The sequence below is a fragment of the Chinchilla lanigera genome, unplaced genomic scaffold, assembly GCF_000276665.1.
Source record: "Chinchilla lanigera isolate Chin_1 unplaced genomic scaffold, ChiLan1.0 scaffold00013, whole genome shotgun sequence".
Classification (NCBI taxonomy): domain Eukaryota; kingdom Metazoa; phylum Chordata; class Mammalia; order Rodentia; family Chinchillidae; genus Chinchilla; species Chinchilla lanigera.
In genome coordinates this window covers 19580407-19594255 of record NW_004955414.1, presented here as the reverse complement: position 1 = coordinate 19594255, position 13849 = coordinate 19580407, and the positions used below count along the sequence as shown (strand labels likewise).

Here is a 13849-nt window from a genome sequence, read left to right as displayed (position 1 = left end):
GTTTGTTTTTTGGTTTTTCTCCGGTACCGGGAACCGAACTCACGACCTTGCGCTTGCCAGGCAGGCGCTTTTGCCGCTGAGCTAAATCCCCAGCCCCAAGATGTAAATTTTTAAAGAGGGATATAAGTGCTCTAAAAAGGGGAACAACCTGATCAAGGAAGCATCATCGAAGGCTGTTGTAAAGCAGTTAGAAGGTAGCGCATAGTTTGGCTGGGGTACATACAGTGTGAAGTAAGAATGGGCTAATCACTTCTTCCTGGAACTTTACCCAGCCCCCCTTTTCTTAGCCTCCCTCTTAGCCACAGCAAAAATTAAGTCACTTTTTTTTCTGTTTGGTTTACCTGGTTGATGATTTTTGCTGTTTCTAGTATTTCCTGAATATTAAGTAAGTACATATATGAAAAAGTGCTTTTGTAAAGTAAAAGATATTAATCCATTCATCTAATGAATGTTATTTTTGCTCTTTGCTGACTTTGTTTCTTGTTTTGTTGTCTTTTTGAGAGAGGGTCTCACTATGTAGTTCAGGCTGGTCTTGAACTCATGTGTAGCCCAGGCTGGCGTCAAACTTGCAACGATCCTCCTGCCTCAGCCTCCCAAGTGCTGGGATTACAGGCGTGCGCCACCATGCACTACTTGCTCACTTTGATATAAAGGAACTCAATGAAATGGAAAGGAAAACTTGCTTCCCAGTTAGAGTGCAGCAAGCAGGAGATACCTGAGGAAGTCTGCTTGGTCACTTAGATAGCATGTAAAGTTGGGGATTGAACCCAGGGCCTTATTGAATTGGGCTACATTCCCAGCCTCTCTTTTTTATATAAGTGCCACACGCTAACGGGTTGCACCACTGGAGCCTCTAGCCTCTCTTTTTTTTTTTTTTTTTTTTTTTGAATTTTTTTTTGAGCCAGGGTCTCCCCATTCAGTTCAAGCTGGATTTGAGCTCACTTTTTTTTTTTTTTTTTTAAATTTTTGGACAGGGTCTTACTGAGTCACAAAATTAACCCAGGCTGAGCTGGAACTTGGGCTCCTCCTGCCATAGCCTTCCAGAATACTGGGATTACAGGTGTGCACCATGATGCCTGGCAATATTCATGAGTATTGCTGTATTATTTCTTCTAAGAGAATGTCAGTTTGGGCCAGGTTAAAGCGTTGAGAAAATAAAAAATGACTTGTAGATTTATTTAACCTATGGCCTGTGGGCTACGTGCCCTCTTTTTTTTTTTTAAATGTTATAATAAGAATATTTGTTTTTGTTGTTGTTGTTTTGAGCAGGGTCTCCTGTGCCATTCAGGCTGGCCTTGAGCTCATTTTGTAGCCGAGGCTAGTCTTGAACTTGCAAAGATCCTCCTGCCTCATCCTCCCAAGTGTGCTGGGATTACAGGCGTGCACCACCACTCCCAGCTTATAATAACAATATTTGTAAAAGAGCAAATTTTGTTACTTATATACCTGAGTTCTATTATATATTTTATCTGTGGCCTAAGACAGTTCCTCTTCATTCAGTGCAGCGTAGACAGACCAGAAATTGAACACCCGTGATAGGTGTCCCATACATTTCAGTCTGTTTCTTTTTCCTTTTTTTAATGGATTTTGCTATATTTTTAATGGGAAAATGTGAGTTTATGCAAAATCTCTTATCTTCTAGATCTTTTGGTGGTGTTGATGATAGAGGAAATAAAATACAGAAAAGTTTGGGTCTTCTGATTTCTGTCCTTCATATTTTATTCCTCTTCCTTTTTCCAGAGAGAACTACTTTCACGAATTTGCTCTGCATTTTCCTTTCCTTTTCTTTTCTTTCCTTTCCTTTTTCTTTTTCTTTTTTTCTTTTTCTTTTCGAGACAGGGTCTCATTATGCAGTTCAGGCTAGTCTTGAACTCACTTTGTAGCCCAGGCTGGCCTTGAACTCCAAAGGATCCTCCTACCTCAGCCTGCCAAATGCTGGGGTTACAGGAGTGTGCCACCATGTCTGATATATATATTTTTTCTTTTATTTGACAAGGTCTTACTGTGTAGTTCAGGTTGGCCTTGAACTCACTAGCCCATGCTTGCCTTGAATTTGCAGTAATCCTCCTGCCTCAGCTCCCCGATGCTGGGATTACAGGATAGGCCTGCCCTGCTGCACCCAACATGCTGTGTATTTTTCTATTCTCTGTGTTACTCCCCCCACACACAGTAGTAGGGATTCAGCCTAGGACTTTCACATTGGGCTACACCCCCAAGCCTTTTTATTTTGAGAGAGTCTCCGTAAGTTGCTCGCACTTGGCTTGGATTTGGCAGTCCATGGGCCGGGGATGTAGCTCAGTGGTGCAGTGCCAGCCTAGCAAGCGCAAGGTCCTGAGCTTGGGGTTTTGTTTTGTTTTGAGACAGTCTCACTTTGCAGTTCAGGCTGGCCTTGAGCTCACTTTGTAGCCCAGGCTAGCCTTGAATTTGCAAAGATCCTCCTGCCTCAGCTTCCCATGTGTGCTGGGATTACAGGCATGTACCACCACACCTGGATCAAGGTCCTGAGTTTGATTCTTCAGGTTCCAAAAAAACCCAAAGCAAAACAAAATTAGTGAATTTGGCAGTCCTCCTGCCTCAGCCTCCCAGTAGTGCTGGAATTACGGGGATGTGGCTCCTGTTTTCTTATTTATTTATTTGGCGGTGCTGGGGATCAAACCCAAGGCTTCATGCATGTTAAGCTTGTGTGCTACTACTGAACTACATCTGTAGTCCCTTGCTCTTTATTTTTATTATGCATATATCCCCATAAATATTATTTATTTTATTTGTTTGTTTTTGTTGTTGTTGTTTTTCTTCCGGTACCAGGAATTGAACTCACGACCTTGTGCTTGCCAGGCAGGCGCTTTGCTGCTGAGCTAAATCCCCTGCCCCAGTATTACTTACTTTATATAGATGGTATGAGAGATGTGTCTTTTTGTGACTTTTCCATTGAACAACATTTATCTGAAATAAATATCAGAGTGTAATTTTGTCCAGACTTTGTCCACATGTTCTAGTTTTACCTCCTCCCCATTCCCTTTTTCATTTTAATTTTTTAAATTTTTTTGAGACAGATCATGCTATGTTGTCTAGGCTGGCCTTGAACATCTGTGCTCAGCGTACCCTACCTCACACTGTCAAGTTGTTTTTTTTTTTTGGTATGGGAATCGGACTTGCACTTCCCAGGCAGACACTTGTGCCAATGAGCTACATCCCCAGCCCAAGTTTTTGGAGACACTAGAGATTGAATCTAGGCCTTACACATGTTAAATAGGCATTCTAGCACTGAGCTACTTCCTCAGGCTGTATGCTTTTTGTAGTACGTAATGATTACATTCATCATAGGGTGTACAAGTGTGCTTTATTTTTGCTACTGTATCCTGGCTGTGTACTTAACCACAGTACTCTGATTTATTCTTTTGGTCAGTTTTGTTTTGTTTTGTTTTGTTTGTGGGACTACAGATTGAACCCAGGGTCTTACACATGCTAGACAAGTGCTCTACTATTGAGCTACATTCTTAGCCAGTTAATTTAGATTTAATGACATCATCACTACGTAATAAACTGTAAATACACTTATTATATGCCTTCCATATAAGGTAAGCAGCTTGATGCTGATACAGGGCCAGATGAAATAGGTACACAAATACTCATTCTTCCTGTGTATCTTACTTACACTCTGTCCTTTTCTTTCTAGTTCTTCAAGGCCCAATTCATATACTAAACTGGCCCTGCCAGGGATATAGCTCAGTGGCACAGCGCCTGCCTGGCAAATGGAAGGTTGTGAGTTCGAGTCATAGTACCAAGGGTCAGAGATATAGCTCAGCAGGTGCAGTGCCTACCTGGGAAGCACAAGGTCTTGAGTTTGATTCCCAGTACCAAAAAAAAAAAAAAAAAGCTGGTACAAAAAAAGTATAGAAACCAGCCCTGGAAGTTTTTCTTACATTTTCCAGTTATATTCTGAGCTGGTCATGACTTCCTGTTTTGTTTCTTGGTGTTTAGTTTATATGCTCTCTGAGGGTGTTTTTAAAAATTTATTTGAGGGGCTGGGGATTTAGCTCAGCGGCAAAAGCGCCTGCCTGGCAAGCACAAGGTCGTGAGTTTGGTTCCCGGTACCGGAGAAAAAAAACCAAAAAAAAGAAAAAAAATTATTTGATGGGGCCTTGCTGTGTCACCCAGTCTAGCTGCAGTCTCATAATTCTTCTGCCCTGCCTCCAAAGTAGCTAGGATTATAGATCTGTGCCACCAAGCCCACTTACTCCAATTTTTTTTGTTTGGCGGGGGAGATAGGGTCTCACTAGTTCAGGCTGGCCTCAAACTCCCTGGGATCCTCCTGTCTCAACCACATGAATGCTGGGATTACAGGCATGGCCACCACACCTGGCCCTCTGAATTTTTAGTGTATGGATCCATTTTCTGATTATCTCAGAAGTTACAGGCTCAAAACTTACTGGCCCAGGCAGCTAGAGGAATGAGTGATACCATGGCACTTTGGAGTAGCATGGGGAGCTTACTAAAAGGTGTCCAGTCTGCGACACAGAGAGTAATAAAACAATAAAACACTTTTATTGTGGAGGGCACGGAGAAGATTGACAGAGAAAGAGAATCTTCTGGGGGTCTGGGTCGTGGGGACAATGGTTAAATATGGTCAGGCTAGAGGCTGGGAATAGGAGTTGGGCTAGCTGACGTGGCAGGCTAGCATTGGGCAGGAGTGTGGAAAAAATGAAACAGGATATTACATAAAGAGGAGTAGGAAGTCCTAATTTGACTCCGGGAAGAAGGGTGGGGCTTTGCACATGGCCTCTAAGGGCCAGTGCCATATTGGCCTTGGCATATAGTCTCCAGTAGGTGTCACCATAGAGACTCTAAAGGAATTATGAAAACATTTCATCCCCGCCTTTTTTTTTTTTTTTTAATTTATTTATTTTTTTTTTTTTTTTGTTTTTTTCTGGTCCCGGGGATTGAGTTCACGACCTTGTGCTTGCTGGGCAGGTGCTGTGCCGCTGAGCTAAATCCCCAGCCCCCCATCCCTGTCTTTTTGATTATGGGGGCAACGACTCTTCTTACACTGCTTCCTGCTGAATAGGGATGTCGCCGTGATAGGGGGACAAGGGGACAACAGGTGTCGCCTACATGACTGCCAGTGTTGGGAATGTCTGCCAGAGTGGTGAGTTAGTTGGCCGTGATTGCATGAAGCCTGGATTGAACAAAACTAGACAAACGTTTAAACATGCAGGGCCCTATCAGTAAACAGGCCATTATCATGATTACAGGGCCCAGAAGAGGTAGCAAGAATGGTGCCCATGACCTAAATGTGTCATTCCATCTGGACCATGGTGAAGGGGGAAAGAGGTAGTTCCTCAGTTCTGGGCTTTTACACTCAAGCCAGGTGTGGAGGTTTTCTGCCTTGTCCATAACGATCCCAGATTCGTTTATGAAGTAGCAGCATTTTTCTCCCAACCTAGCACAGGTGCCCCTTCTCTCAGCTGTCAAGACGTCAAGGGCACATCGATTCTGGAGAGTGACTGCTGCAAGACTGTTAATCTGATTTTGAAGTGAATGTATGGCAGGTGTAATGTCATCTATCCTTTGGTGAAGTTTTAGGGAGAGCTGGTGGTATAGCTGTTGAGCATGTATGCCTGTGCCCATTCCTCCTGCTCCCATGGCTGCTCCTAATCCTGTGAAATTGTTTACTCCTATAAGGATGTGAGCATGGACAGGCCTAGTTTTGTGGTTTAGATGAATATCTGGAGATTTGAATAGGAGTGACATCTCTATGGTATCTTGAGACTTTATTGTTAGGGCAGGGACTAACAAGGCCAGTGTGTATGACCCTATCCACCTTGGGGGGAGACAAGTGTATGCTCCCTTTTTGCATCCTATAAACCATCTCTTTGGTGGACAGACAGCCCTATCTTGTGTGTGCGTAATGTAGTGTGTGCAGTGAGGTAGGTCGTCTAGATGTAGAGAGGTGTTTTTGACCTGAGAGATCAGGCAGGTGAGGTTAACTGGCCACTGTTGAGAGGGATAGATCCACAGTGGGTCTACCATGGCTGGATTGTGCAGAAAGGACAGGTGTGAGGAATTTTAGTGTGTAGGAGCTGCCATGTATAGGTCCTGCCGATAAGGGACACAGAGCCAGCATTCTGTGAGGTTGGAGGAATGTCAGAGCGTGCTGTAGGCATGTGAAAGGAGCTGTGGAATAGGAGGAGAGACCTGAGATTGTAGGACCCCAGAAGTGTAAGCTGGAACATCTGTTACTGGAAGAGAGGTCACCAGCTGAGTTTTTTTATAGTTAAAAAGTTGCCATGCCTGTTTTTTGTCCTGATTATCAAAGGAGAGGCTCCTTGTCTTTTCCAGGAGGAGTTGGGGATGTGATGCATTGAGGATTGAAAACGTTACCCGCCTGACCCCATCACCCCATTTTACAAACCCAACTGAGATGAGAGGATCTGTATCCTTTAGTACTTGTCCCTCTGAATTTATACCTAGGGTTTTGCAACCCGAAGTGTCGAGATAGAAGACGCTGGTATCGGTGTATTGCCTCTGGCAAAAAGTGGCAAGTTGAGGAATGACATATAAGCCACGCAGATGGCAGTGTGGTTCCTTGGGGCCACTGCATAAGTGTCTTGGTGTCAGGGGCCAGACATGTGCAGTCGCCCATTGGAGTTGCATCTATTTGTCTGCTTCCCGGGTACGTTGAATGGGTACCATTTGACTGTATGGAACCTGAAAGGTAACCTTGGGATTTGAGGGAGTAAAATCGTGAGAACGCACTATCTCTTGGTCGGAGAGAGACAGAGTTATGGTGTAGGTAGGTTGTGTTTGTGTAGTGGAGCTGGAAAAAGATCCCAGAGGCCATTATCAAGTATAGGAGGACGACGGCTAGCTTTTGTGGCACCTGGAAATCGCTTGGGCAAACAGTCCACAGTTTGACGGCAAATGCTAAGATAAGTAGTACATAGAGGACCAAGAGCAGAAGAGGGTAACAATATATTGGTTACCTTGGTAACTCACTAGAGGTTTTAGTGATTTTTAGACAGGTGGGAGATAAAAGTTGTGATGACCACTCTGGTGTTGGAAGTTTGGGGTCTGGAGTGACTGGGTTGTTGGAGCACCTTTTTGTCTGGGTGATGTGGAATCAGGATGGAAGGCTGGCAACCTTGATCACTGTGGGAGTTGTGAGGACCACCAAGTGGGGGCCTTCCCACCTTGATTGTAGTCCTGTAGGTTTAAAAGTTTTAAGATATATTAAGTTTCCAGGGGTTATGGGTGGCTCTGGCTGTTTAGGATCAGGCTGGAAGGGAGAGGGTGAAGAGTCAGCTTGTGGAGACTGAAGATAGGTTGGAGGGGGGAGTGAAGACAGGAGGGACATCGTCGAGAGGGCCAGGAGAGACTTTAGGAGGGGATTCTGGTGGTGTGGAACGGGCCAAACAGAGTTGGGCAGTCCCACATGCCTGGAGGAGAGAAGGACATGCCCTAAGAACAATAAAAGCATAATTCATTTTACTTGCTGTTGCAATAGTAGAAGTTATCTAGATCTCTAAGAATAGTAAGATCAAGAATGCCGTCTGCAGGCCAGTGGCTCTCATTGTCTAGTTTGCAGTGAGACCAGACTATCTGGTCATAAAAGATTAATTGTTTTGGTCTGAGCGTGTCTCCCAAGCCTCAAAGCAGTTAAGTTGGACAGGAGACAACTGAGCGAAATGTGTTTTGGGAGGATGGAAATAAATCTTTCCCATTTTATGACCAGATCAAAGGTGAGCCAGAGGCTAGAGCAGCCGGTCTTGTAACTCCTGAGAGAGTTGTCCCCCTTTCAGAGATGCAAGAGAGGAGAAAGTGGCCAAATCTACCCTCCCAGTCGTCACCGAGAAGGCAGAAGTCCTGTAGGACGGAAGGGACACAGTAGTCCTGGAAAGGAATCTTGACACAGGCCTGTGATTTATGGACATCGAGATAAGAGAGAGACAAGACTCCTGGAATGAAAGGAGGCTCACCTGTGAGAATTGGAGTTAGTCAGTGTTGCACGCAGGCTGGCAACAGCAAATATCCAGACAAAGGAAAAGCGGCTCATTGGTGAGGGGGGCGGCCTTAAACCAAGGGAGGGAAAGTCCCTTCCGGTAGCAAGGCCACACAGCCCCCACCGATCTGAGTCATGGCACCAATAATAAAAGGAGTCCGGCTGGCAGCCCAGAGAGTAATAAAACACTTTTATTATGGAGGGCACGGAGAAGATTGACAGAGAAAGAGAATCTTCTGGAGGGCTGGGTCATGGGGACAATGGTTAAATGTGGTCAGGCTAGAGGCTGGGTTTAGGGGTTGGGCTAGCTGACGTGGCAGGCTAGCATTGGGCAGGAGTGTGGGAAAATGAAACAGGATATTACATAAAGAGGAGTAGGAAGTCCTAATTTGACTCCGGGAAGAAGGGTGGGGCTTAGCACATGGGTCTAAGGGCCAGTGCCATATTGGCTGTGGCATATAGTCTCCAGTAGGTGGCGCCACAGCAACTCTAAAGGAATTATGAAAACCTTTTGCTTACTAACTGAGCTGTAGGCTGAGTTAATAGCATGAAGTTACTACATTCCTGTTTGTTTAATCATCAGGTTTGTCCAAAAGAAGCCAAGTCATACTGGGTGTTGTGGTGTAGACCTGCAACCTGAGCACTTTGGAAGGCTGAGGCAGGAGTATCAAAGGTTCAAACCCTGCCTGGGAAATTTAGTGAGACATTGTCTCAAAATAAATAATAAAACGGCTGGGGATTACAGTTCAGTGCAAAGTTCCTGTGTACAATCCCCAGTAGCAAAAAGAAAAAGCCAAACTGATTTTTTTTTTTTTTTTTGGTTTTGGTTTTTCTCCGGTACCGGGAATTGAACTCACGACCTTGCGCTTGCCAGGCAGGCGCTTTGCCGCTGAGCTAAATCCCCAGCCCCTCAAACTGATTTTTTTCTATATTCTTATTTTACTTTTATTTATTTATTGTGGTGCTGGTAATTTTTGGTCCAGGGCCTAAGAGATGTTACATACACTTTACCAGTGAGCTATATGGTATCACTTCTCTGTTCAGTTTTATAAGTTCGTGTATAATACACGTAAACATTTACCCATGTATGTACATACATGTGTACCATGTGATCTCTTCCTGTTTGCTGCCTCTGTGTTTGATAAATTCCACGAGGTCTAGCATAATATATTTTTGTTTTATTTTGTTTTGTTTTTGTCTTTTTGAACTATGCAGTCCAGGCTGGCCTTGAACTCACTTTGCAGCCCAACTGGGCCTTGAACTCAGCAATCCTCCTACTTCGGCCCCTCTTGAGTGCCGGGATTACAGGCATGTGCCACTACATCTGGCCTTAGCATATTATTTTTAAATTAAAATTTACTTCTAAAGTAATTTGATCATTCCATGTTTAAAAACACATCATTGGGGTGATTATTATTAGAAAATGGGTACATCAGTGTTTCAGACCTTGAGCTAGGTTCTTGGATAGTAATGTATGATAGAGTATTGTCCTTAACCTGGGCGAGCTCATTGTGAAGAGTGGAGTTCCTTGAGAAGCTGACTTGTATTTGACTGAAGTTTTATGAAATGCTCTTGAAATCATTATCAGTGGGAGAGAAGGGAAGGAAACCAGAGTAGGCAGAGGGAGAAATTGAATTGTGATGGTGTGTTAATGAAGGCGTCAGCTGATTATGAGAAGAATATGAAGCTGGAATCACCCTCAAGCTATCCTGAATCTGGGCCATGGGTTCTGGCCATAAACTGTGGATATGAGCTGTCCTAGGAAGAAGTTGTGCCCTTATGTGAGGCTGTCTTCATTGGACTCAGTTCTGAAGAGGATGGACAGCTGAGGGCTGTCTTCTGGTAGCACTTTCTAGCAGTTGCTATAGGCAGTCAGTTTAAAGGAAGATCTGTGTAGTTGGTGTTTCACAGTGTCTATTACGAGGAGTGAGGATCAAGATAGATTTCTATAAATAGATCCTAACATATAGATGCTCAGAGGAATAATTAAATGTCATTTTAATGAGACAGGGTCTCAAAAAAACAATTAAAATAAAAAATAAAATACAGGTGATAGCCAGGCATGGTGGTGCGTGTGTGTAATTCCAGTATTCAGGAGGTCTGCTGTGAGTTTGAAGCCAGCCTGGGCAACTTAGTGAGTTGACGATCAGCCTGAACTACATGAGACCCTATCTGAAAAAAAAGGAATATAAGAGGTGATGCATAATACCAGCTTTTTATGGTTTTTGAGAAGTTTCTCAGTAAGATCACCACTGCACCTAACTATTGAATTTGATTTGGTTCTCCAATTCAGTTTGTGAGCAGAATTGTGGAAAGAATTAAATTCATGAACTAAGGTACCGCTATATGTTTTTTCATCATTGAAATTTTTTTTTTTTTTTTTTTTTTGGTTTTTCTCCGGTACCGGGAACCGAACTCACGACGTTGCGCTTGCCAGGCAGGCGCTTTTGCCGCTGAGCTAAATCCCCAGCCCCATCATTGAAATTTTTAGTGACCATATTTTTCTTATTAGAAAGAAATGAAAGGAATTACTAGTTTGTTAATTTTTGGAACAGAGTCTGACAGTGTAGTTTAGATTGGTCCTGAACTCTGTAGCCCAGGCTGGCCCAGAATATGATCTTCCTGCCTCAGCCTTCCAAGTGATGGGATTACAAGCTTGTGCCACCATGCCTAGCTTTTATTTGTGTTGCTTGTTTGTTGTTTTTTGAAGACCATTTTGTTGAATATGATAGCTTCAATGTGCTACAAACTAGGTTACATTTTATTTCATTCCATTCTTTTTATTCTTTGTTTGGTTTTTTGAGACAGGGTCACTGTAATTCAGGCTGGCCTTGAACTCACTGTGTAGTCCACGCTGGACTTGAACTCATGGTGATCCTCCTGCCTCAGTCTCCAAGTGCTGGGATTCATTCCATTCTAATCCTTTCAGTGTGTCCTTTTAGGTTTCTGCACCCTGGGTTTTGCCTTTGGTCAGTCTCATAACTTTTTTGATGACATTTGTGTTCTTTTTTTTGTGGTGCTCTTGGGGATTGAACGCAAGGTCCCATACACACTGTGCAAGTACTGAGCCACACCTCCAGCCCTACATTTGTGTTCTTAAAGAATCTCACTGAGATTGTGTGTGTGTGTGTGTGTGTGTGTGTGTGTGTGTATTTATTTAATTTATTTTGAGTAGGGTTTTTTTCTGAGACAGGGTCTCACAGTTTTGTCCAGGCTGTAATTTGCTGTGTAGCCCAGGCTGGCCTCGAACTCCACAGCAGTCAGCTTGCCAAGTGTTACAGATGTGTGCCATCCTACCTGGCTGAAAGTCTGCACTGCTGCTAAGTACTTTCAAAAGTATTTCCCCTGGGGGGTGGGAATATTTCCCCTGGGATGGAAGTCACCATTTAATAATGGTCATGGCACTGGGCGTGGGCACGGCAGCACCAGCCTGTAGTCCCAGCGCTTGGGAGGCTGAGGCAGCAGATTAGCTGTGAGTGAAAGGCCAGCAGAACTACATAGTGAGTTCAAGGTTAGCTTGAACTGTATAGCAAGACCCTGTTTCAGAAAAAAAAAAAAAAAATTAAAAGACTTGATCTGTCACTTTGTGATATTTAATACTTTGGAAAGGCAGGAAACTTACTTGAAATGTAACCTCTGGTTTTGAGGACATGCTTTGAAGTTTTCAGCCTTTTCAAAGTACAAATGTGTATCCCACCCCAGATGTTCCGGTTCACTATTTCTAGGGCCTGGGGGGTTGTATACTGAAAATCTTGCCAGCTGATTTTTTTTTTTGTTTTGTTTTTGACTTTTTGAGACAGTTTCCCTATATAGTTCAAGCTAGCATATTTTTTTGTTTGTTTGTTTTGGTCTTTTTGAGACAGGGTCTCGCTCTGCAGTTCAGGTTGAACTTGAGCTCACTTTGTAGCCCAGGCTGGCCTCATACTCGCAAGATCCTCCTGCTGCAGCCTCCCGAGTGCTGGGACTACAGGTGTGCGCCACCATGCCTGGCCCAGGCTAGCCTTGAACTCAGGGTGATTGATATTCTTGCCTCAGCCTCCTAAGTGCTGGGATTACAGGTGTGCACTTGCCAGCTAATTCTGATGTGAACCACAAAAATTCCTAGTTTGAATGAGCCTTGTTTAATCAAAGGATTTATTCAATTCCTGGATGATGAAATAAAGAATTGTTAAGGTTCCCTCTCTCCTGGAATGTTATTTTATTTTATTTTTTGTCTTTTTGAGACTGTCTCACTGTGTAGTTCAGGCTGGCCTTGAGCTCACTTTGTAGCCCAGGCTGGTCTTGAACTCAACAGTCCTCCTTCCTCAGCCTCCCAAGTGCTGGGATTACAGGCCTGCGCCACCATGCCCATCTTCTCCTGGAGTTTTAGAGTAGAGAATATCAATTTCTTTAAAGTGTCAGGTATTTAAGGTACAGCCTCACCTTTGCCAGTGTGTGGAAAATGTTTGGTTGTTATAGCACTCGGAAATGTTAGTGGGACTCTAGAATATTGTCAAGGAGAACACCTCAAAATGTGATTTTGGGGGCTGGGGATTTAGCTCAGCGGCACAGCACCTGCCTGGCAAGCACAAGGTGGTGAGTTCAATTTCCAGTACCGGAATGCCCCCCCCCCCAAAAAAAAGTGATTTTTAATTCTGTTACATAAATGAGGCATGACTTCAATGGAAGAAAAAACTACTCCAGCATATGTAGTATGTGTTTGCGATAAAATCATCATGCTTGTCACAAAATCCAAATAAGCATGATTGGTTGTTCTCAGGTTTTATATAACAAAAACAGTTTAGTCAAGATTTTTTAGGCCAGGTGGTACATGCCTATAATCCAGTCCTAAGACAGGATTGCTGTGAGTTCATGGTCAGCCTGGGCTGTATACTGAGTTCAAGACCAGCCTGTACTGCATAGTGAGACCCTGTCTCAAATACTCTCCCCTCCCCGAAAACAATTTTCTTGTTTGCTAGCAGGTAAGTAGCAGCGAGCATCTTTACTTTAAGGAAAATTTATAGTGGGGAAAACCTCTTACTTTTGAATAAACTATACTGTTAACTTATTTTTGTTCAAATCAAAGTTGGGAGAACCCAAAACCCTTTATATAGTTGCAACAGTTTGGCCCCCTTTATTAAGTGACTAGGGTGTAGTTTCAATACTGGGGAAATAATATATATACAGTGAGACATTTTTGTCAAAGATCCTCTGTAGAGTTCTCAGAAGTAGGAGATAGAGGACCATAGAGAATGGTCTTAAGTAATCTCAAAGAAAGCATCACAAAAAGTACCAGAACCTCTGGGATTTGGAGTTACTAGGAAGAACATCCATAATTTGGTAAACATTTGTTATTACAATATTTAACATCCAAAAAGTAGGGGAAAACCATTTTATTACATAAACCATGGGAAATAAAACCCAACAAAGACTTTAGCATTTCTTGTAGTTGGGATAGTGGAATGTGGTTGTAATTTTTGATGTGTGCAATGCATAAACTCCTAGGTGGATTATGTAAAATCTGGCCTAGTGGATTTGAAATCTTTTAAAAGGATTTGATTAGAGTTTTAAAAAAATTTTGTGGGGCCGGGGATGTAGCTCAGCGGCACAAGCCCCTGCCTGGCAAGCATAAGGTCCTGAGTTTGATTCCTGGTACCAAAAAAAAAAAGTTGGAAGACTCAGAGTATAGCTCACTGACAGAGCACTTGCCTAGCATACACCAAGCTCTGAGTTTCATACCCAGCAATGAGGGAAAAAGCTGAAAAACCTTTTTTTCCCCCAATCAGATTTTACTGGTACATTTAGATATACATAATGATCACATTCATCACAGAGAATTTGTACTTGTATGTGATGTAACTTGTTTTTCTT

General features: G+C 43.2%; 1 protein-coding gene across 7 annotated transcripts in view; it reads left to right on the top strand.

Moving 5' to 3' along the window:
* The window catches only part of Nup98 (nucleoporin 98kDa), a 107499-nt gene that overhangs the window by 12820 nt on the left and 80830 nt on the right, over nt 1-13849 (top strand). The window lies entirely within an intron of this gene.